This window comes from Paramisgurnus dabryanus, chromosome 1 (assembly GCF_030506205.2).
Source record: "Paramisgurnus dabryanus chromosome 1, PD_genome_1.1, whole genome shotgun sequence".
In the NCBI taxonomy this organism is placed as follows: domain Eukaryota; kingdom Metazoa; phylum Chordata; class Actinopteri; order Cypriniformes; family Cobitidae; genus Paramisgurnus; species Paramisgurnus dabryanus.
Window position 1 is genome coordinate 75,548,600 of NC_133337.1, and position 23,679 is coordinate 75,572,278.

The window sequence follows — 23,679 nt, forward strand, 5'->3', positions numbered from 1 at the left end:
GGATGTTTCTTTAAATGCAAAGAAAACTTCTGTTCACCTCCCTGTAAGCAAAGTAGGGGGTAGAGCGCTAAGACATGGGCTTTGGACTACATCAGGGGTGTCCAAAGTCGGTCCTGGAGGGCCGGTGTCCTGCAGAGTTTAGCTAAAACTTCCCTCAACACACCTGCCTCAAAGTATCTAGTCTGCCTAGTAAGACATTGATTAGCTGGATCAGGTGTGTTTGATAAGGGTTGGAATAATAATTCTGCAAAGACACCGGCCCTCCAGGAGCAGGAGTGGACACCCCTGGACTACATCAAAATGAAGTTTCTGGAAGAAGGTTGAGCTACGCGCTCATAAGGCACAGTCTGTGTGTGGTTATTGTTGGGGCGTAATCACATTGTGGCATCACATTGATAGGGGATCCCCAACAGCCTGTTTTGTGTGACTATTGCGGTTTTAAGGAGATTAAACAAAGGAGAATGGATGGATTTGTATAATTACAAGATGTTTCTGCACACACACTGGTGACTCAGTTTCTGCTAGAAACACATTTAAAAGTGCATTTTCTAGGATGGGGGGCTTTAAATAAGAAAATATAAGACTACTTACAGGCTGTGAGTCAGAAGCGGGCGGGATTATGATAATGATCATTGTGTCAACGTCAACCAGCTGCGCAAGTAAACTGATGACTACAATCCTTGCGTTCATTGTAGTTCAAGAAAATAGATTTTTTGTTAACTTGTGTCAGCATCATTTACTTTAAAATGTGTACCTTTGCATATCGTTACATGAACTAATACACACATACACACCAAAAGAAATGTAAAGTCATGAAACAGAAAATTGGGGCTCTTTAATAGATGTTATCTGTTGTGTATCTGTTCATGTCTGATATACTAGCAGTAGAGCTCTTCTAGGGTCCACAGAAATGTACCCGATCTGAAATGACCCAAATCACTTTTTACCCAATCCCCAAAGAAAAAAAAAAACCTGACCCGAGACAAACCAGACTTTTAGACTCAAACTCGGACCTCAGGTTTTCAGATCTAAGTGGACCCATGAAGACCTCTAACTAGCAGTCTAAAAAACTCAATTCAGTCATCAGCTTCTCTAAAAGCAGTACTTTTACGATTATATGATTAAACATGAGGAGCTCAGATTTGAAAGCCATTAAATGCCACCTCTGTCAAAAATGAGATGATGATATTGAAGGTCACGTTTTTCCTGATCCATTTTTCAAACTTTAGTTAGTGTGTAATGTTGCTGTAAGAGCATAAATAATACTTACAAAATTATAAAAATCAAAGTTCACTGCCAGGCGATATATTTTCTTTAACAAAATTCCCCTTTCAAAGCATACAGCGAACGGCCGGTTTGGACATCAGTCCTCTACTTCCTGGTTGAATTACGTCAAAGCAAGAGTGCTTGACTAAATTCCACCTACAGGAATACATCAGTCATCAGCTAAGCTCAAACGGCTTTGACTAAGCAAAGCTGCTGTCGAATCATAACACACTAAACAAACTACACAATCAGAACTCCTTACGTATTTCTGAAGGGGGGGACTTCATAGAACAAGGAAGACATCAGCCCGTTTTTAGGAACATGAAAACAGTGGCATAATGATAAGTAAATTGTGTGAAAAATAATGCGCTTTTTACACGTGAAACATGAACACGTTATATTGCGCACTGTAAAGACAATCAAAGCTTCAAAAACACAAGAAGAACAAGACCTTTAAAGGGGTCATATTATAGGGCTAAAAAGCACATTACTTTGTGTATTTGGTGTAATATAATGTGTTTGTGTGGTTTATGGTTAAAAAATCATTCTTTTTCACATACCATACATTTTTTTAGCACCTCTAAGTCCCGCCCATCTGAAACAGGTTGTTTGGTACAAAGCTCATCGTTGTGAGAAAGCGGGGTGTCAACGGGTGTGAACTGATTGGCCAGCTATTCAGTACGTTGTGATTGGCCGAATACCTCAGTAACGTAATCGGAAATATGACACTCCTTGCCAAGTTTTGGAAGATGAGCTCCCAAAACAATAGTGAAAGCCACGAGATACCAGACATGGGGACTTGTGACTTGGTGACTTGGACTCGAGTCGACTCGAGTCGCTATTTTTATGACTTGTGACTTGACTTGACAAAAATTAAAATACTTGAGACTTGACTTGGAAGTTAAAGACTCGGGACTTGACTTGACTTGAGACATGATGACTTGAATGACTTGAGTGTTAATCACATCATGTTTTCAGTTTAAATATAAATATATAAATTATTTAAAAAAATAAAGTCGACCCAGCTGGAGCACAGGCTGAGAATGGTGTTGTCATGACTGAATCATGACACTATCATTCGTCATGTCCTCTCATACCTTACGCACACCACGCCCAATTAGATCAGATATCAACATGTCAGCCGGAGGGGTACCGAGGGTCATCGCTTTCGGCTTCAACAAGATGGCAAAAGACGAACAGTGCGTTGCAAGAAATGCAACATTAAAATTACAGGCAGCCAGATGACAACCTCCAATTTCGTTCGTCATTTAAAGAGCCATTATGCCACGTAAGTGCTTGTCATTTTGTTAATATCTGGTTAGTTAGCTAATGTAATAATAGCTAATGTAGCCCTCATCATACCGTGTTGGGGACAAATGTGGGCAAAATAATTTTGAATTATTTTTTAAAATACTTATTTTTTTAATACTTATTTTTCAAGTTTGCCACCTGAACACACACACAGAGAAAAATAACTTGATTCTACAATGTTAGGGGCGGTTCACATGTCGCGTCTTTTGCGCGCTCAAGTTCGTTATTTCAAATGTAGGCGCGCGAACAGAAGAGGTGCGACGCGCTCGTTTTTTCTGGGCGCATGTGAGTGAGAGAGAGAGAGAGAGAGAGAGAGAGAGAGAGAGAGAGAGAGTGAGAGTGAGAGTGTGCAAGAGAGTGTGCAAGAGAGAGTGTGCGAGAGAGAGTGTGCAAGAGAGAGAGAGAGAGAGAGAGAGTGCGAGAGAGAGAGAGAGGAGAAATTTAACAAAGTTTAATGTTGTACGTAAACTGTGTTTCAGAGAGAGGGAGGTGTTCAGAGAGGGGGCTGTTGGATGTTAAGCTGTTATTTGTTTTATGGACTCAATGTGGAAAATTTCAAACCGATGGCAGAAGTGAAAAAATAAATAATTTATGAAGTTACAATATTTTGTTTGATTCCATGATGTATTTTATTGAACATGAGTATTTACAATGCAAATCCAAATTATTGTAATTCACTGATAGTTACTTACTGTATATCTTGTCACTTTATTAAGATCAGATTCTGCAGGTAAAATTACAATAATATGGTGACTTGACTTGGACTTGACTTGACCTACTACAGGACTTGACTTGACTTGACATAGCCTGTGACTCGACTTGACTTGACTTGCCCAAGAAAAAAATACTTGGGACTTACTTGAGACTTGAAGGTTCAGACTTGAGACTTACTTGAGACTTGCACATGTGTGACTTGGTCCCATCTCTGCGAGATACTATCGTATTTACTACTACCTTATCAACACGAGCCTGAATCGGACCCAGAAAACACGGATGGCTAAGCTAATCTATCAACTTTAACAGCGCGATGTGAGCAGAACGTAACAGATGGTAAGGTAAGGATACTAAAACATAAAACAAGTTTGCATTTGTGAACGTAGAAACAACAAACAAGCACTAATCTGCACTTCTCAAGTCTCGCGTTTGGATCATCATTAGGAAATGCATTAAAACACAGGCGCGTCTCTGCTTAAAACTCGTCTTTAAATCGTCAGTGAGGAAATTAATTAAAATATGAAAACATCAGCTACTTACAGGATGTCAGTGTAGTTGCAAAGTTACAATTGCTCCACTTTTTAGACGAAGCCTTTTTGTACATCCAGCGGTTGTACTCTGCGATGTTTAGAAAGTAATCCTCCTTAAAATGTGCAGCACAATCGAACATTTGGGCTGTACTGTTCTGAAACAGTGTTGTAAATAAAACCTAACCACTAGGGATGTAATGGTATCAAAAATTCACGGTACGGTAGTATTTCGGTAGGATGCCCACGGTACGGTAATTATTGAAACATTTACAGGAAGGAAAAAACATATGAAGACTTGGAAAAACTGCCATAAGTGTTCATTAAACAAGACTGAACATTACAATGTACAAAGTGTAGTGTAGTGTAGTGTTTACAATTTTCATAAAAAGGACAAAAATAATTAGACCATGTAATAAAATAAAAAAATCAAGTTTCAGTTTAGTTTGTCAACTTTAAACAACTCCCAATCAGTCAGGTTTTAAGAATTGAGTCACTCCCTCAATTGACCTATTATTATTATTATTAATGCTAATGCTTGATACTCCTATGAAAGCAACAGTTGTGATTGTAGAATCAAGAAAAGATGATGGGTTTTAAGCGGGTCAATTCATGAAAACAAAAACAACCCAGTAAAAATGAAAATAGCAGCTTACTTATTGTAGCTGGACCTAGAGCTGAGGTCAGCTCACTCAATACAGGGGTGCATTTCCCAATCGGAAGTCTGCAGCCTCCATAGGTCGCATTTGTAGGCTGCATACGTCATGAAGACCGTCTTATTTCAGAATATTAACATTTTTCAAGTTGACAATTATTCTTATTTAATCGTATATTGTTGTAACACGCTTATGACTTGCGAATGTAATACTCAGTTAACTTAAATACACCAGGCGTGTAATGACGGATGCAGCCTGCATATGCGACCTAAGGAGGCTGCTTTCTAATTGAGAAACGGCATACACGCTCTCCTCATTCATGGATTTACTCACATTCGTTTTTTGTATGTCCATCACATTTGGTCCTTTCTCGTTTCTTGTCACAGCGAACGCGAACTTTATCCACACATCAGATTTAAAATCCGCGTTTCTTTTGCTTCCGCCATTGTCGCTTGTAGAGAGGCATCAGAGTGGCACGCATGGGATTATGGGAATTGTAGTTCCCACGTCCCTCCACTCGCTGCACTTGGCCGGAAAAAAACTACACGTGTTGCTCGGAAGACCTAATGTTTTACCGAATCACGTGACCACGGTTGTACCGGCAAAATTTTATACCGCAATACCACGAAATTTATAATACCGTTACATCCCTACTAACCACTGGTTTCTTAATGTTTACTCCATAGGCGGAAATTCCGGGGGGGTCGGGGGGGACAGGACCCCCCCATCTGAGGGTTGTCCCCCCCCTAAAATATCATTAAAATATGTGTATTGAAAATAATTTAATGATTTATAATACTTAAAATAGTTGTGTAAGAAGAAAAATAATACAAATGCAAACAGAGCAAAAAACGTTGTAAACATTTTGATTCCCCCCTCCCTTGCCTCACAGTGGTTTGGTCCACTGCCAGCGCCACACAGTCGGGTGGTTGAGAAGTGTACGGAGCCGACGCGTTAATCAGCTATATACCTACAAACCAACGTTTCCCATCACTTATCAGTTTAACCTCATATGTTTTAAAACGGGACTATTTGGACATATAAACATGAACATATTTCGTTTTATGAGAACAGAAGCAGATAAACGAACAAGAAAACATTTTATGCATTCATGCAGAGGTGAGGCAGAGCTGAAAGTAACAAATTACATTTACTCACTGTAATTGAGGGGTTTTTGTGTACTTTTACTTTTTTGAGTAGGTTTAAAATCTGTACTTTTACTTTTACTTAAGTATGTTTTGTTTAAAGTATTGTAGGCTTCTTCGCTACATTTTAAATCATATCCGTTACTGAGTAAAAAAATAAATTGCAAGGTGATAAAGAAGCGCCACGGATGATTGATTGATGGGCGGGGGAATGCGCAAAAGGAGCCATGGAGAGGGACGAGACAGGTGCGGGCTAATGCAGACCCTCAATTCAATTCTTATGAAAGAAACCCCTGGCCATTGACGCGAAGCGATTGTTTCATTGAGCCGGGTTTTTACCGCTAATTTGCACGACGCGTTTTCAATACATGCGCATTATCCTTCGAGATCTATCAGCTTCACATCAAGTCAAACAACTACGTCCTCGGGAATACGCATGTCATTAGACATTGCAGAGAGGGAGAGAGCGAGAGATAGAGAGAGATTGAAAGACATCAGGTACACAGGTCTGGGAAACTAGAATACAATAAACGTGTAAAGGATAAAAGTATATGGCACTTATCTCATTATATGCTAATTTAAACTAGGTAAGTAGTTGTAGCGGGCCAGCATTCGTCAAACTAATGATTTATGGCCCCCTTGACAGTTCGTGTTCTGACAGGTCGTGTTTGACAGCTCGTGTTTGACAGCTCATGTTTGACAGGGGGCGAGACAATCAATCAAACGGTGTACAAGCTGTCTACTTTAGACAGCGAGTGTCAGGACTGTGATCGTTTTACGACATGTCATTTAGCGGGTTGTTTTTCCTGTGTGTGTTTTATGTCAAGCCTATGCTGTCATGTTTATTGACAGGTTGTGTTTTGACAGCTCGTGTTTGACAGATGCCACCAGCGTCTCTCTCCCCCATCCCTCCCTCCTTTCTCGCCCGTGCGCGTCTCACCACTGCATGTCACACTGCGGGTGTGTGTTGTAAACGAGTAAAGATTTCTAAAAAACTCAATGTTGGTAAAATAATTCACCATTACGGTGACAAAAAGTAAATGTTTATTTTAGATTTAGACAAATCATGAACAAGGCTCTGATTAAAACTTTTTGATTGTAACATCACAAGTTATTTAATTAAATATTCCGTATACGTGTATAGTTTAAGCATTGACCTAAGCCATAACCTTCGGTGCCGTCAATACTACAATCTTTAGACAAAAGTCTAAATTAAATAAAATTTTAAACGTTTCATGAGGTCCGTGAATCTTTTCATGACCTGCTCTATAGTTTCACGCGTATTAAAGATCACTCTCCGGTGCCTGACTGTGTCGGGCTGAGCGTACATATCTGCCGTTTTAAAATAACCTTAATAAATGTAATTCTGTCCACTATGGCAAAATAGGGGTTTATTTTAGATTTAGGGGATTCTTTAACCAAGTCTCTGATTAAGACATGCACCGATGGTGACAGAGAACTTATATCTGACGTTAATAAACTTTTAAATGTTTTTAAGACGTGTTCATCCCATCTTAGGGAGTTTATTTTTAATTAAATGATTCTTAAAACCATGTGTGAAAATGTGTATATTATACAATGAGTCTTATATTGTCTGCTCTGACAAAAATAAAGTATTATTTTAGATTTTAGGTGAAGTGCCACCGTGTATGGCAAATATAGTGTAACGTGTTCCCTGTGTCCCGGTTATCTGGTGTTTTGTTATGCTTGTGTTTTGGGTTTATATTATGTCTCTGTGTACCTGTGTTTCACCTGTGTTCATGTATACCCTTGTTCCCAGTTGTATCTCCCTGTGTTAATTAGTGTCTCCGCCCCCTTGTTTGTAACCATGGATATTCATTGTGATCATGCTTCTCCCCTTGTGTGTTGTCCTAGTTACTGATTGTTTCTGCTTTGTCATTGGTCTTAGTCATGCATATATACCCTGCTTATTCATTCAGTGTTTGTGGATTGTTGTTTGATGTCGCTGTCTCTAGTGTGTTCCCTTGCTCTTGTTTTTGCTTTATTTACACTTTTATGGAATAAACTGCACTTGGATCCGCATCTTGCCTCATCGTGTTGCTTACCCGTGACAGAACAATCCACCAAACCAGGATCCAGCAGCAATTCATCATTCCCCATGTTTTTCCCAGTTTCCAGGAGTATTCCTCGTGTCAGCATGCAGCGTGTGGGCAGCATTAAAATTCAGGGTTGCCACAACCATACCAGCTCCGATGTTTCAAAAGGCCACCATCACCACTGTTCCAGATGTTAAAGGTGCTGTAGTAACCCCCGCACCCATTCTCAAAATGGCTCCCATACTCGAACTGACTCACAGAATGACTGCCACACCCACTCCACTTCACCAAACTACATTGATGAACTCTCCAGCATTTCCAAAATACCGTTGTTTCATCGCCAGCCTAGTGGATACACCTTTGGTATCTGTACGGGTGGCTGGGGTTCCCCGTCCTGGGGTTTCCAGCTCTGTGGTGTCTGAGGTTCCTTCTTCTGAGTCTTCTGAGTCGAATGAATCTTCTGAGTCTTCTGAGTCGAATGAATCTTCTGAGTCGAATGAATCTTCTGAGTCTTCTGAGTCGAATGAATCTTCTGAGTCTTCTGAGTCGAATGAATCTTCTGAGTCTTCTGAGTCGAATGAATCTTCTGAGTCCTCTGAGCCGAGTGAATGTCCCGAGTCTTCTGAGTCGAATGAATCTTCTGAGTTCTCTGAGCCGAGTGAATGTCCCGAGTCTTCTGAGCCGAGTGAATCTTCTGAGTCCTCTGAGCCGAGTGAATGTCCCGAGTCCTCCGAGCCGAGTGAATGTCCCGAGTCCTCCGAGCCGAGTGAATGTCCCGAGTCCTCCGAGCCGAGTGAATGTCCCGAGTCCTCCGAGCCGAGTGAATGTCCCGAGTCCTCCGAGCCGAGTGAATCTCCCGAGTCCTCCGAGCCGAGTGAATCTCCCGAGTCCTCCGAGCCGAGTGAATCTCCCGAGTCCTCCGAGCCGAGTGAATCTCCCGAGTCCTCCGAGCCGAGTGAATCTCCCGAGTCCTCCGAGCCGAGTGAATCTTCCGAGTTCCTCGAGTCCCCTGAATCTTCCGAGTTCCCCGAGTCCCCTGAATCTTCAGAGTTCCCCGAGTCCCCTGAATCTTCCGAGTTCCCCGAGTCCCCTGAATCTTCCGAGTTCCCCGAGTCCCCTGAATCTTCCGAGTTCCCCGAGTCCCCTGAATCTTCTGAGTTCCCCGAGTCCCCTGAATCTTCTGAGTTCCCCGAGTCTTCTGATTCCCCTGAGCCGAGTGAGTCTTCTGATTCCCCTGAGCCGAGTGAGTCTTCTGATTCCCCTGAGCCGAGTGAGTCTTCTGATTCCCCTAAGCCGAGTGAGTCTTCTGATTCCCCTGAGCCGAGTGAGTCTTCTGATTCCCCTGAGCCGAGTGAGTCTTCTGATTCCCCTGAGCCGAGTGAGTCTTCTGATTCCTCCGAGCCGAGTGAATCTCCCGAGTCCTCCGAGCAGAGTGAATGTCCCGAGTCCTCCGAGCCGAGTGAATGTCCCGAGTCCTCCGAGCCGAGTGAATCTCCCGAGTCCTCCGAGCCGAGTGAATGTCCCGAGTCCTCCGAGCCGAGTGAATGTCCCGAGTCCTCCGAGCCGAGTGAATGTCCCGAGTCCTCCGAGCCGAGTGAATGTCCCGAGTCCTCCGAGCCGAGTGAATCTCCCGAGTCCTCCGAGCCGAGTGAATCTCCCGAGTCCTCCGAGCCGAGTGATTCTCCCGAGTCCTCCGAGCCGAGTGAATCTCCCGAGTCCTCCGAGCCGAGTGAATCTCCCGAGTCCTCCGAGCCGAGTGAATGTCCCGAGTCCTCCGAGCCGAGTGAATGTCCCGAGTCCTCCGAGCCGAGTGAATCTCCCGAGTCCTCCGAGCCGAGTGAATCTCCCGAGTCCTCCGAGCCGAGTGAATCTCCCGAGTCCTCCGAGCCGAGTGAATCTCCCGAGTCCTCCGAGCCGAGTGATTCTCCCGAGTCCTCCGAGCCGAGTGAATCTCCCGAGTCCTCCGAGCCGAGTGAATCTCCCGAGTCCTCCGAGCCGAGTGAATCTTCCGAGTTCCTCGAGTCCCCTGAATCTTCCGAGTTCCCCGAGTCCCCTGAATCTTCCAAGTTCCCCGAGTCCCCTGAATCTTCTGAGTTCCCCGAGTCCCCTGAATCTTCTGAGTTCCCCGAGTCCCCTGAATCTTCTGAGTTCCCCGAGTCTTCTGATTCCCCTGAGCCGAGTGAGTCTTCTGATTCCCCTGAGCCGAGTGAGTCTTCTGATTCCCCTGAGCCGAGTGAGTCTTCTGATTCCCCTGAGCCGAGTGAGTCTTCTGTGTCTTCTAAGTCTTCTGTGTCTTCTAAGTCATCTGTGTCTTCTAAGTCATCTGTGTCTTCTAAGTCATCTGTGCCGAGTGAGTCATCTGTGCCGAGTGAGTCATCTGTGCCGAGTGAGTCATCTGTGCCGAGTGAGTCATCTGTGCCGAGTGAGTCATCTGTGCCGAGTGAGTCCTCCGAGCCGAGTGAATCTCCCGAGTCCTCCGAGCCGAGTGAATCTCCCGAGTCCTCCGAGCCGAGTGAATCTCCCGAGTCCTCCGAGCCGAGTGAATCTCCCGAGTCCTCCGAGCCGAGTGAATCTCCCGAGTCCTCCGAGCCGAGTGAATCTTCCGAGTTTCTCGAGTCCCCTGAATCTTCCGAGTTCCCCGAGTCCCCTGAATCTTCCGAGTTCCCCGAGTCCCCTGAATCTTCCGAGTTCCCCGAGTCCCCTGAATCTTCCGAGTTCCCCGAGTCCCCTGAATCTTCCGAGTTCCCCGAGTCCCCTGAATCTTCCGAGTTCCCCGAGTCCCCTGAATCTTCCGAGTTCCCCGAGTCCCCTGAATCTTCTGAGTTCCCCGAGTCCCCTGAATCTTCTGAGTTCCCCGAGTCCCCTGAATCTTCTGAGTTCCCCGAGTCTTCTGATTCCCAAGCTCCTTGCCCTCACCGTCTGGTCCAAGACGACTAAATGTGAACTTTCTGCCCTGCCTAACCTGGCCCAGAGGGCCTCTCTCTGTTGTTCTCTTTTACCCAGGTTCCTGATACCACCAGCACCACCCTGGTATCCAGTCCCTCCTTGGTCCCTGTCTCCGCCTTATAAACTTTGAGTGTTCCTGCTCTGCCGGCTCCGCCCTGGGTTCCTGCTCTGCCGGCTCCGCCCTGGGTTCCTGCTCTGCCGGCTCCGCCCTGGGTTCTTGCTCAGCCGGCTCCTCCCTGGGTTCCTGCTCTGCCGGCTCCGCCCTGGGTTCCTGCTCTGCCGGCTCCGCCCTGGGTTCCTGCTCTGCCGGCTCCGCCCTGGGTTCCTGCTCTGCCGGCTCCGCCCTGGTCCCTGTCTCCGCCCGCGGCTCCGCCTTGGTCCCTGTCTCCGCCCGCGGCTCCGCCTTGGTCCCTGTCTCCGCCTGTGGCTCCGCCCTGGCCCTTGGACTTTCATGCCCTTTCCACCTCCATGCCACCGCCCACCTGGACTTATAAACTTTGAGTGTTTTCTGGTGGGCGTCTGGAAGCCGCCCTTTTGAGGCTATGTAACGTGTTCCCTATGTCCCGGTTATCTGGTGTTTTGTTATGCTTGTGTTTTGGGTTTATATTATGTCTCTGTGTACCTGTGTTTCACCTGTGTTCATGTATACCCTTGTTCCCAGTTGTATCTCCCTGTGTTAATTAGTGTCTCCGCCCCCTTGTTTGTAACCATGGATATTCATTGTGATCATGCTTCTCCCCTTGTGTGTTGTCCTAGTTACTGATTGTTTCTGCTTTGTCATTGGTCTTAGTCATGCATATATACCCTGCTTATTCATTCTGTGTTTGTGGATTGTTGTTTGATGCTGCTGTCTCTAGTGTGTTCCCTTGCTCTTGTTTTTGCTTTATTTACACTTTTATGGAATAAACTGCACTTGGATCCGCATCTTGCCTCATCGTGTTGCTTACCCGTGACATATAGTTTGATATTAAGTTTGTTTTGTCAAAAGTTTCTTATAGACATTCAAGAAACAAATATTTTAGTTGTATCTGGTTAAACTTAATTCTGATATTTTCTATTGAACTAGTCTATTTTTCTGATCAGACACAAAGTTTCTGATGCTGATCTTATGACAGTGTGTGATAGATAATTCACAGCATGAGCGGTTTGTAATCTAGGTAGAGTCTTTTAAAACTGTAGTGGTAAAATGTAATATGGTAACTCTGACAAAAAGTAAAAGGTTTATTTTAGATCACAACCTATTTTATGGCAAACAATGCAGTATCTAAAAGTTTGTAACAACACAATTTTATTTAATGAAATACTCAGTACGTGTATAGCAATGAACTGTGCCAAAATCACCGGGGTCCCATCAATACTATATTCTTTAGACTAAAGGGTATTTATTTTAATATAAATAAAATCTTAATCTTTTCATGCACAATATTCTGTTCACGCCATTAGATTGCGTTCCTGCGTTTACAATAGAGAACATACGCGGATGCGTGTTCATATCCACCGTTAAGAAACTTTTTTAAACGATTAAAGACATTTTCAATTCATCTTCTGGGGTTTGTTTTGAAATAATGACACCTTAAAATCAACTGTGAATATGTGGTTATTACACAATAAAATCTAATTCTGTCGCTCCGGTATAATAAGGGTTTTATTTTAGATTTGGGACTTTCTTTAACCAAGTCTCTGATTAAAACATGTGAATGCGTGCACCAACGTTGTCAGAAAACGTAGGCTGATGTGCTCTTATATATGGTGTTAAGAACCTTTTAAACGTTTTAAGACATTTAACCCCATCTTCTGGGTTGAATTCATTAATGTCATCTAATATCCACGTGTGTACATGTGTATTTACGATAAATGTAGCACGGTACGCATCGTCAAAATAAAAGTGTCTTGAACATGGTATTCCATTACGTGTTTTTTTCGGCATATTTATTGATGTGGAAAAAAGTTTGTTGTTTTGGACGTTCAGTTTCAGTCTCTCTCTAGCACCATCCGTTATCACCCAACAGACCCCCCAGCTGTCTGGACAGCGGTGGTGTTCAGCAGACCGTATTGTTTCTAAATCTCTGTGTTGGTAAAATAAAAGTAATTCAGCCCCCATTGACAATAACTAAAAGGTTTATTTTAGATTTTAGTTAGAGCACCAGAGCCTATTTTAGGGGAGACATTGCAGGATTTAAAAGTTTATATCTAAAAGTTTGTAACAGTACAAAATTATTTAATGAAATATTCAGTACGTTTATATTTAAGCAATGAATTGTACCAAAACCACCCTAGATCTACAAATTCATTAGACTAAAGTCTATTTATTTTAAACTAAATAAAAGATGATTCGCTTCAGGAGATCTGTGAAGCTTTTCAAGCAGAGGGTTCTGTTCAAACCATTAAAGATCGGGGCTCCGGCGTTTACAATAGAACATACGCGGATGCGTGCACATATCGGCCATTAAGAAACTTTTAAACGATTAAAGACATTTTCATCTCATATTCTGGGTCTATTTTAATCTAATGACACCTTAAAACCAACTGTGAATATGTGTTTATTGCACAATAAATGTAATTCTGAGCGCTCTGGTTATATAAAAGTTATTTTAGGCATATCATTATCCCATACTCATAAGATAATGATTAAAACATGTTATTGCATAGAGCAATAAACACAAGCACTCACATATCTATGGTTTTAAAAACAAACTTTTTAATGTTTAAGACATTTTGACCCCATTTACTGGTTTTGTGTCCACTGTGGATCCCAACCTCTAAGTGTTTATTATACAACAAATGCAATTCTGTCCGCATTTCTAGTTTTAGAACGCCTCTGATTTAAACATGGGTTTTTTAAAAATGAAACGGCCATGTGACTTTTATGACAAAAGCTATTCGATCTTAATTTCTTGTTTGTTTTTAACTTCCAAATGTTCTTATACACAATCCATAATTAAACATCTAGGTGTGTATGAGTAAGATTATATCTAATGTCACATGAGCAGCACCGAGTCGTGCTTGTGTCTGTGTGTGTTTGTGCATCCACTCTGTTTATGTGTGTGTGCATGTTTATGAGCCCGTGTCTTTGCAAGGTGTGTGCATGTGTGTGTGTGTGTGTGTGTGTGTGTGTGTGTGTGTGTGTTTGCATGGGGGTCTATGATGTCTCTGTTTGCTACTAAAGCTTTGATATTAAGTCTGTGCCCTCATTGACAAAAAGTAAAGGGTTTTTAGATTTAGGATTCATTACACAGATACTGATTAAATCATGTTATCCATTATTTGCGATTTAAAGAAACTTAAAAGGTTTAAGACATTTTATCTCACATTTTGGTGTTTTTTTTTATTAATATAGCCTTAAACCCATCTGTTATCCATTAAGGGAACAATAAAATGTTTGCAAATATTATTTATCAAAGTTGACGATGTTACAAGCCAGGTTGTCACTAACGTGACAACAAACATTTCTTTAAAGACAAAACATTTAACAAAATTGCCATGGCTTACAGAGACACACTAGACTTTTTTTTGTCTGTGTGTGTGTGTGTGTGTGTGTTTTTGTTAAACATGATTGTGTGCTTCCATTAAACTATCTATATCAACAACACCAGATAGGATGTACCTCTACATAACAGTAAAATCATGTACACATATTAAATAGGTAAACCTTAACACTTATTTAAAAAATAAAAATATACTATTCGAACATTCTAACCTGATATTAGGTAAGATTAGGTTTTAAGGTCAATCAGCGTCTTTAGCTTTACGACTTACAGCACAAAACCCCCAATGACAGGAGCAATGACAGGATTTTTATGAAGTGGAGCAGACCCTTGGTTTGCCTGAGGGGTTAGATTCAAACTTAGGTTAACATCTATCAGTGCATAATAAGCAAACCTGAAATTATATTTTACCTATGGTTTGTTACTGATGTTCCTAGTTTCGCGTATTTTTCTGAAACAAACTTTTCTTTTCAAACTTAGGCTGCATTCATATATTAGCCTTTTTCATACATTGTAAATAGATTTCTTCACTAGTGTCAACTTATGTCTGAGATATTGTAAATTCATCAGATGTTTCTTACTGGTGTATTTTCTTAACCGTTTTACTTGTGGCTTGGAGTATGATCATTATGGGATGACAATTTCTCACTAGCAACCAAACTTAGTACCCTAGCAACCGAATAAACAAAGCCTTATATCTCCGCATCAGAACAACGTAGAGACACGGGGGTTGGCCCGTTTTACTTGTGGCTTGGAGTATGATCATTATGGGAATGCCAATTCTCTCCCTAGCAACCAAATACACTACCCTAGCAACCGAATACACAAAGCCTTATATCTCCACATCAGAACATCGTAGAGACACGGGGGTTGGACCGTTTTACTTGTGGCTTGGAGTATGATCATTATGGGATGACAATTTTCTCCCTAGCAACCAAACTTAGTACCCTAACAACGGAATAAACAAAGCCTTATATCTCCGCATCAGAACAACGTAGAGACACGGGGGTTGGCCCGTTTTACTTGTGGCTTGGAGTATGATCATTATGGGATGCCAATTTTCTCCCTAGCAACCAAATACAATACCCTAGCAACCGAATATACAAAGCCTTATATCTCCGCATCAGAACATCGTAGAGACACGGGGGTTAGACCGCTTGACTCGTGGCTTGGAGTGTAATCATTATGGGATGCCAACTTTCTTCCTAGCAACCAAATACAGTACCCTAGCAACACAGTAAACAAAGCCTTATATCTCCGCATCAGAACATCATAGAGACACAGGGGTTGAACTGTTTGACTAGTGACTCGAAGTGTAATCACTAGTGGATGCCACTTTTCTCCCTAGCAACCAAATACAGTACCCTAGCAACAGAGTAAACAAAGCCTTATATCTCCGCATCAGAACATCATAGAGACACGGGGGTTGGACTGTTTGATTCGTGACTCAGAGTGTAATCACTATGGGTTGCCAAATTTTTCCCTAGCAACCAAATACAGTACCCTAGCAACAGAGTAAACAAAGTCTTATATCTCAGCATCAGAACATCGTAGAGACACGGGGGTTGGACCGTTTGACTCGTGACTCAGTGTGTAATCACTGTGGGATGCCAAATTTTTCCCTAGCAACCAAATACAGTACCCTAGCAACAGAGTAAACAAAGCCTTATATCTCCGCATCAGAACATCGTAGAGACACGGGGGTTGGACCGTTTGACTCGTGACTCAGAGTGTAATCACTATAGGATGCCAAATTTTTCCCTAGCAACCAAATACAATACCCTAGCAACAGAGTAAACAAAGCCTTATATCTCAGCATCAGAACATCGTAGAGACACTGGGGTTGGACCGTTTGACTCGTGACTCAGTGTGTAATCACTATGGGATGCCAAATTTTCCCTAGCAACCAAATACAGTACCCTAGCAACAGAGTAAACAAAGCCTTATATCTCAGCATCAGACCATCGTAGACACACGGGGGTTGGACCGTTTGACTCGTGACTCAGTGTGTAATCACTATGGGATGACAATTTTTTCCCTAGCAACCAAATACAGTACCCTAGCAACAGAGTAAACAAAGCCTTATATCTCAGCATCAGAACATCATAGAGACACGGGGTTTGGACTAGGGATGCACTGATAGGATTTTTTTGGGCCGATACCGATACCGATTTAAACAGACAACTTCTGGCCGATACTGATGCCGATACCGATATTAAACACTTGTATACAATACTATACAGTTGGTCTATTAGCTAGTTTATTTCTGCATCAAATTATTTTTACTGAACATGGATTGGATCTAATTAACATTCAACTGACCAACATAATAAGAGAGGCACAAATTAAGCTAAAACAAATATAATAAGAGAGCATGACAACCTTCAAAAATGGTTTTTGCAATTCAGCGTTTATTTTATTAACAACATTAACAAATTTTTTACATATAATGGATTTCTTTATGCAGTTAATTAATAAACAATCGGTATCGGCCTTTCTCGTGCTATTGCCGATATGCCGATGGTTTCAAATTCATAAAAAATCGGCCGATAAATATCGGCGGCCGATACATCGGTGCATCACTAGTTTGGACCGTTTGACTCGTGACTCGGAGGGTAATCACTAGTGGATGCCATTTTTTCCCCTAGCAACCAAATACATTACCCTAGCAACAGAGTAAACAAAGCCTTATATCTCAGCATCAGAACATCATAGAGACCCGGGGGTTGGACCGTTTGACTCGTGACTCAGAGTGTAATCACTATGGGATGCCAATTTTTTCCCTAGCAACCAAATACAGTACCCTAGCAACAGAGTAAACAAAGCCTTATATCTCCACATCAGAACATTGTAGAGACACGGGAGTTGGATTGTTTTACTTTTGGCTTGGAGTATAATCATATATGGTCCCCAGAATTTTGCCACGGCAAGCACCACTTCACATTTTCTTCAGGAAATGTACCTATCTAGTTATTATTAGTGGTGCTTGCATTTATGCAAAGCATCACTATTACTATCTTGCATACTTATTATTATTAGTGGTGCTTGCATTTATGCAAAGCATCACTATTATTATTGCAAAAATTATTATTATTATTATGTTGGCTTGACAAAGCCAACATACTGTTGTTGTATCTAAACTTATTATTATTATTATTAGTGGTGCTTGCATTTATGCAAAGCATCACTATTACTATCTTGCATACTTATTAGTGGTGCTTGCATTTATGCAAAGCATCACTATTACTATCTTGCATACTTATTATTAGTGGTGCTTGCATTTATGCAAAGCATCACTATTACTATCTTGCATACTTATTATTATTAGTGGTGCTTGCATTTATGCAAAGCATCACTATTACTATCTTGCATACTTATTATTATTGGTGCTTGCATTTATGCAAAGCATCACTATTACTATCTTGCATACTTATTATTATTATTATTATTATTATGTTGGCTTGACAAAGCCAACATACTGTTATTGTATCTAAGCTTATTATTATTATGTTGGCTTGAGAAAGCCAACATACTGTTGTTGCACTTAAACTTATTATTATTATTCTTTTTCTTCTGAGACTAAAATTTCTAACTCTAACTCGTCCTAGAGCTTTCAAGCTACAGCCATCAAACTTTGGACAGACTTTCGGTCTGATCTGACGAGGTGTGCTATATCTTTTCTAACTGATGGGACCTTCCGAATTCCTAAACGGGGCGCTGAAACACCCCAAAATTTCCATTGACTTAACATTGAGACAAACTTTGACGGGTCATAGCTGCGAGTGAGAAACTTGTAGAAACTTGTGGCTTACCACATTTAAGGAGGCTGACAGGCTGTGTAAGAACATACCTCACAATGGGGTGTAAGCTGTACCCCTGGGGTGTAAGAGGCCCCCAAAATTTCCCATTGACTTATAATGGGGCAGGAAACATGCCCATAAAAGGGAATAAAAGCGTCCCAGATGGAATATCTTCACTTTAGAGTGTCTTAGGCTGTGTTTACATTTTGCATTAACATGCGATCTCAGTGATCCGTTCACGCAGATCCGATCATCCGTATATCAGGACACGGCGCGTTTACATTTGTCACATAAATGTGGTTTCTGTATCTGGATGTGTGATCGGATCCCGTTCGGGGAGACGCGCGCTGGGTGGATAGCTGTCAATCAAAATGGGTACAGCTGTCTTTAGCCACATGATTTAGGGTTTTCGCGCTAACCGCAATCCCGTATTGTACAGTGCTACTGAGAAGCCAACAACAGAGAATAACTAGCAACCCCAACAACCGTGATGTTCACATTTTAAGCGTTATATTTTTTAGCTTTAAAAGCCTTATAGCGTCCGCACCGCGGATGAATGTTCTGTTTAACTTTACCTGAACTTGACTTTCACCCGCATGCTTTAAATCAACAACAAAATCCGTGTGAAACATGACCGACTCCACTGTTTTATTCTGCCTTAATAACGTGCTTTTGGCTCTGCCTGAACTTATATGTATATTTCTATTTTAACCATAAACTGTTGTTAGTTATGTTTCCTGGTAATAATATGATTTAATTAAAAGAGCTAACAATTTACTGTTCATAGTGCGTAAGAAGTAATGTAATTTACAAACACATATAAGTAACCTTGCATAAAACCAACACTGACTAAATGTATTTGGTTAATGTTATTAGTGTTTGTACGTGTTTTAAAGTAACTTAAAATGTGTTAAATGAGACAGAAACAGCCGATTGACCAGAAAGAAGCGCAACATTCACATTGATTTGTCGCCATGGAAACTCAAACATTATAACGACGATCCTGAATTCTGCCATTAAATATTAAATCTCACTATGAATAGTTGTAACATATAACATATACCTGAATAACTTAAATACAGTTAGCAGTGTTAAAATGCTTTGTATATCGATTTATTAAGATACTTTTAAGCGTAGCTAGCATTGCTCCACAAATATGAATTTATGCGTCTCTCACCTGCGCTCCATGACCTAACGTCCTTTATTTTTGACAGCTGTCAGTGAGAGGAGATGATAGTGGGCGGGGTTTTGTGTGACGTTGACCTGTGAATCCATACGATGGCTGGATTGCGGTTACATTACACTGAGATCCGATCACAATGCGTCCTCGACTACCTCTGCATCAGGACACACAGATCGGATAACATTCCGAACACAAACGCGTTTACACTTGTCTTTTCAATGTGTATGTGGACAACATCCGGATACAGGTCGCATGTTAATGCCAAGTGTAAACGCAGCCTTAGAGACATGGGGGTGGGCTCATTTTACTCAAGCATCCAATCAGTCTCTTAGGATCACCCCAGAGCTATTAAGCCACGCCCCTAGCAACAATTTTGGGTACCCTAGCAACATCTCCCATAGACTACCATTATAAAAAGCCCAGATGGATATCTTTGCACCAGAGTGTCATAGAGACATAGGGGTGGGCTCATTTTACTCAGGCATCCAATCAGTCTCTTAGGATTCTTATTGAGGTATTAAGCCACGCCCCTAGCAACAGAATATGAAGACCCTAGCAACATAATAAACAAAGCCTTATATCTCTGGATCTGAACATCGTAGAGACACAGGGGTTGGACCGTTTTACTTGTGGCTTGAAGTGTAATCATTATGGGATGCCAATTTTCTCCCTAGCAACCAAACTTAGTACCCTAGCAACGGAATAAACAAAGCCTTATATCTCCGCTTCAGAACATCATAGAGACACGGGGGTTGGACCGTTTTACTTGTGGCTTGAAGTGTGATCATTATGGGATGCCAATTTTCTCCCTAGCAACCAAACTTAGTACCCTAGCAACGGAATAAACAAAGCCTCATATCTCTGCATCAGAAAATTGTAGAGACACTGGGGTTGGACCGTTTTACTTGTGGCTTGAAGTGTGATTATTATGGGATGCCAATTTTCTCCCTAGCAACCAAACTTAGTACCCTAGTAACGGAATAAACAAAGCCTTATATCTCCGCATCAGAACATTGTAGAGACACGGGGGTTGGACCGTTTTACTTGTGGCTTGAAGGGTGATCATTATGGGATGCCAATTTTCTCCCTAGCAACCAAACTTAGTACCCTAGCAATGCAATACATGTTAGCTTCATGCTAGCTTCCTGCTAATCATGCTAGCTTCATGCTAGCTTCATGCTAATCATGCTAGCTTCATGCTAATCATGCTAACTTCATGCTAGCTTCATGCTAATCATGCTAACTTCATGCTAGCTTCATGCTAATCATGCTAACATCATGCTAGCTTCATGCTAATCATGCTAGCATCATGCTAGCTTCATGTTAATCATGCTAGCATCATGCTAATCATGCTAGCATCATGCTAGCTTCATGCTAACTTCATGCTAATCATGCTAGCTTCATGCTAGCTTCATGCTAATCATGCTAGCATCATGCTAGCTTCATGCTAATCATGCTAGCATCATGCTAGCTTCATGCTAATCATGCTAGCATCATGCTAGCTTCATGCTAATCATGCTAGCATCATGCTAGCTTCATGCTAATCATGCTAGCATCATGCTAGCTTCATGCTAATCATGCTAGCATCATGCTAGCTTCATGCTAATCATGCTAGCATCATGCTAGCTTCATGTTAATCATGCTAGCATCATGCTAGCTTCATGTTAATCATGCTAACTTCATGCTAATCATGCTAGCTTCATGCTAATCATGCTAACTTCATGCTAATCATGCTAGCATCATGCTAGCTTCATGCTAATCATGCTAGCATCATGCTAGCTTCATGCTAATCATGCTAGCATCATGCTAGCTTCATGCTAATCATGCTAACATCATGCTAGCTTCATGGTAAATCATGCTACCTTCATACTTAAACATACTAACAGCCAGATAGCCTACTAAACTAAACTTATGTCAAACCGTTTTAAACGTTCAGGCTACGCTTTCTCAAGCCAACATAAAGTTTGTCTTCAAACTTTACTATCTAGTTATTATTTTTCTTCTGATCCCCAAAATTTCTGACTGTAACTCCTCCTAGAGCTTTCAAGCTACATTCACCAAACTTTCCAAAAGTCTTCAGACTGGTATGACTTAGCGTGCTATGACTTTTCTAACTGATGGGACTTACCGAATTCCTAAACGGGGCGCTCAAACACCCAAAATTTTCCATTGACTTAACATTGCGACAAACTTTGACAGGTCATAGCTGAGAGCGAGAAATTTGTAGAAACTTCTGGGTTACCACATTTGAAGAGGCTGGCAGGCACTGTGAAAACATACCTCACATTGGGGTGTAAGTTTCACCCCTGGGGCGTAAGGACCAACCAAATTTCCCCATTGACTTATAATGGGGGAGGGAACATGCCCATATAAGGGAATAAAAGCATCCCAGATGGAATATCTTCACTTTAGAGTGTCGTAGAGACATGGGGGTGGGCTCAATTTAGTCAGGCATCCAATCAGTCTCTCAGGATCGCCCCATAGCTATTAAGCCACGCCCCTAGCAACCATTTTTGGCACCCTAGCAACATATCCCATAGACTGCTATTATAAAATGCCCAGATGGATATCTTTGCAGCACAGTGTCACAGAGACATGGGGGTGGGCTCATTTTACTCAGGCATCCAATCAGTCTCGGAGGATTCTTATTGAGGTATTAAGCCACGCCCCTAGCAACCAAATATGAGCACCCTAGCAACATAATAAACAAAGCCTTATATCTCTGGATCCGAACATCATAGAGACATGGGGGTTGGGTCTTTTGGTCATGTTAGCCTTATGCTAGCTCCATGCTAAGTCATACTAGCTTCATGCTAGTTTTGTGCTAGCTTTATGCTAATTTCATAATAAATCTTGCTAACTTCATGCTAATCATGTTACCATCATGCTAGCTTCATGCTAATTCATGTTAGCTTCATGCAAGCTTCATGCTAATTCATGTTAATTCATGTTAGCATCATGCTAGCTTCATGCTAATTCATGTTAGCTTCATGCAAGCTTCATGCTAATTCATGTTAGCATCGTTCTAACTTCATGTTAATTCATGTTAGCATCGTGCTAGCTTCATGCTAATTCATGTTAGCATCGTGCTAGCTTCATGCTAATTCATGTTAGCGTTGTGGTAGCTTCATGCTAATTCATGTTAGCGTCGTGCTAGCTTCATGCTAATTCATGTTAACGTCGTGCTAGCTTCATGCTAATTCATGTTAGCGTCGTGCTAGCTTCATGCTAATTCATGTTAGCTTCATGCTAATCATGCTAGCATCATGCTAGCTTCCTGCTAATCATGCTAGCATCATGCTAGCTTCATGCTAATTCATGTTAGCATCATGCTAGCTTCATGCTTATTCATGTTAGCATCATGCTAGCTTCATGCTAATTCATGTTAGCATCATGCTAGCTTCATGCTAATTAATGTTAGCACAATGCTAATTCATGTTAGCATCATGCTAGCTTCATGCTAATTCATGTTAGCATCATGCTAGCTTCATGCTAATTCATGTTAGCATCATGCTAGCTTCATGCTAATTCATGTTAGCATCATGCTAGCTTCATGCTAATTTATGTTAGCATCATGCTAGTTTCATGCTAATTCATGTTACCATCATGCTAGCTTCATGCTAATTCATGTTAGCATCATGCTAGCTTCATGCTAATTCATGTTAGCATCATGCTAGCTTCATGATAATTCATGTTAGCACAATGTTAATTCATGTTAGCATCATGCTAGCTTCATGCTAATTCATGTTAGCATCATGCTAGCTTCATGCTAAATCATGTTAGCATCATGTTAGCTTCATGCTAATTCATGTTAGCTTCATGCTAATTCATGTTAGCATCATGCTAGCTTCATGCTAATTCATGTTAGCATCATGCTAACTTAGTGCTAAACATGCTAACATGGTAACTTTTGGTATCATGTTTACGGAAAGTTATAATACTAAACTAAACTTGTTTTAAATGTCTCTCAATCTGTTTTAAACGTTCAGGCTAGGCTTTGTCAAGCCAACATAAAGTTTGTCTTCAAACTTTTCTATCTAGTTAGTGGTGCTTGCATTTATGCAAGGCATCACTATTATTATTGCTCATACTTATTATATCTTATTCTTATGTCTGCACACTTTTTCGGCGCGTAACTCGTCCCGCACGGTTTGCCATAGTCCCATGAAAGAGGGCTCAAATCGACCGGATTATTAAGGAGAGGTGTGCTATGACTTTTATAAGCGATCGGGTGCAGGATTTTCCAAAGGGGGGCGAAAAACCACCCGAAAAATCCCATTGACTTAACATTGGGCCGAACTTTGACGGGTCATAGCTCCGCTTGAGGATTTTGTAGAAACATGTAGGTTACAACATTTGAAGAGGGTGATAGACTCTGTAAGAACATACATCACATTGGGGTGTAAGCTGTACCCCTGGGGTGTAAGAGGCACCCGAAAATTCCCATTGACTTATAATGGGGCAGGAAACATGCCCATATAAGGGAATAAAAAAGTTCCAGATGGGATATCTTCGCTTTACAATGTCGTAGAGACATGGGGGTGGGCTCATTTTACTCAGACATCCAATCAATTTATCAGGATAGTCCC

The 23,679-nt window shown here is 41.6% G+C and overlaps 1 protein-coding gene across 1 annotated transcript in view; it reads right to left on the reverse strand.

Annotated features, from left to right (window-relative positions):
* The window catches only part of mansc1 (MANSC domain containing 1), a 58,142-nt gene that overhangs the window by 3,858 nt on the left and 30,605 nt on the right, over positions 1–23,679 (reverse strand). The window lies entirely within an intron of this gene.